Source organism: Diprion similis, chromosome 1 (genome assembly GCF_021155765.1).
Source record: "Diprion similis isolate iyDipSimi1 chromosome 1, iyDipSimi1.1, whole genome shotgun sequence".
Lineage (NCBI taxonomy): Eukaryota > Metazoa > Arthropoda > Insecta > Hymenoptera > Diprionidae > Diprion > Diprion similis.
Window position 1 is genome coordinate 2896105 of NC_060105.1, and position 2412 is coordinate 2898516.

The window sequence follows — 2412 nt, forward strand, 5'->3', positions numbered from 1 at the left end:
GTCTCTGCTGCGTGGCTGTTTGTGTGTGTGTGTCTTTATAAAGGGACGCCGGAGCCTGACTGATATTCCTTATAGAATGTATAATTTTGTTAAAATCGGGAGAGAGACGTGTGGCGAAATGTTGAATATTTACCGGAGGGAAATCGGACATAGGGAAGACGAAGAAGAAAGAAAGAAAGAAAGAAAGAAAGAAAGAAAGAAAGAAGGAAAGAAGGAAAGAAAGAAATGGAGTGCCGAGTTACGCGAGGACGCTCATTACGATGGCACTTACGGCGAACCACATGGAACTGTATAACGTGTACAGTATAAGTGGTGGGACCGAGTGCATTGCGAGGTCTTTTTACCGTACCTCCGAATGATATACCTAATATTATAATATAGGGTGCGTGCAGTATAAATTGTGTTGTGTTTTTATGCGTTACGTTACACACGTACAATGTCGATATGTATTCTGCACCTACGCGAATCGCCAATGTTAATTGTTAATGCGCAAACACACCCACACGCAATCACACAAGGACGCAAGCGTGGAAGAAGTGCAGAGCTTGCGACTCGAAGTAAGTGCACAATGTCCACTGTATTTCGTCCCTAAGCTACATATATTATACATATAATATATATATATGTAATAATTCGCTGACTCGAGTCGAGGTAATAATAATTTATGTTACGCACGTGCACATATCAGAAAATATGTGCAGCGTTAGGAAAAGGGCCATTACGCGATATTCGAAGAAAATCGTGTTCTTTCTCATTTTTATTATTATTTCTTATCTAATTTTTTTATTTTTATTTTTTTTGTTTTTTCTCCCCATCCCTAGTGTTTATCATGTTAAAACGATACGTGTTGTCTGTATATTTCCATTGATATACATATTATTATTATTTCTTCGTTGTTTTCTAATTATTATATAGTAGTACATACATATAAATTAATTAGATCGTTTCGTAAAATCGGTACCTTTATATTACTATTATATTCTATACATATATGTTTATGTATATAATGTATGTATGTATTAAATACACGCATTTATACATATAACATGTAATAACGTGCAATTGACATTAAGTTGTGTTTGTCTTCGGAGTTTAATTCGTTAATGTCTAAAAATCAATACGCTGAAACAATTTTCTACTTTATACACGGTGTGATGCTGTTTGATTTTTGATTCAACCCACGTCGAGTGTCGGATGATCGTTGAGATCGTGAAATAATTTATCTCGGCATAGATATTTCTTTGAATTTAATGACAGAAATATTTATCATTCTTAGAATCGGTATATTAAACGTTGATTTGAAATACTACAAGTACTTCTAAATTCCATTAGCGTGCACAGTTTTGCTTCTTTCTTGGTGTGTTGGGCAAAATTTTTATGTCCTTTTTCCTCGCGAAACGGTATACATGTGTATAGAGATACGTAAATAATGTATCTGAAATTTTAATACACATTTATATGTATATAGAATCTGAAAAATTCTTTCAAGCTTATTTGCCACGTTAATTTTTCGTCTATAATATTATCGAGAGTTTTATTGTGTTCAAGTTAAAACGCGTTCAAGTTTTTCTCTATTATTTAATCCGTACGAACGATCACGTCTAGGTAGCTCTATTATCGTCCGTCTATTACTATTTCTTTCTTCACACCATTTTCTCTTCTTTTCTTGTTTATACCAATTCTTCTTTTTTTACAACGTCGTTTTTTTTTTTTCACCCTGAACAAGATTATGATATACATACGCATTTCACGCAGAAATTTGGGACATACTTAAACGTGTCTAATGCAGCCGCCTAATGAAGGTGTGCGTGCATACACGAAAACTAACCGGACGAGTATTTCACTCTAATTAGTACATTAAATACGTAATTTGGTGTCAGGGTAGACCTTTCCGTAGATATGAAATCTAATGTTCGTATTAACTATACGTAGTAGTTGTAAAACACAGACAAGTGAACAAAAAAAAAAAAAACAAACAAACATATACATACATTTCGAATTATATTATATATAGGTATATATACATATAGATATATATTATTATACGTACACACAGACACATATACAATCGCTGTATAAATTATTATCATTTTATTTTATCCACCCTCCCCGTTCACACATACATAATTATTAATTATACACATAAATATATCGATCAGATCATTTTGGATTCTATCGTTCGTACAAGGAACCACATCACGTTGCCCTCGAGTTTCATATTAAATAAAAATAATCATTCCCCTCCGCGTTGACGATCGGACGAATTGTATAATCACGGTGATATTGCGTAAATTTGTATAAGAAGTTGATGAGAAGAAAAACAGAAAAATAATTAACAAATAAACAGATCGAACATTGATGATAACGGTACTTAATTAGAAACTTATGAAACTTATTTTAAATATGTATAAT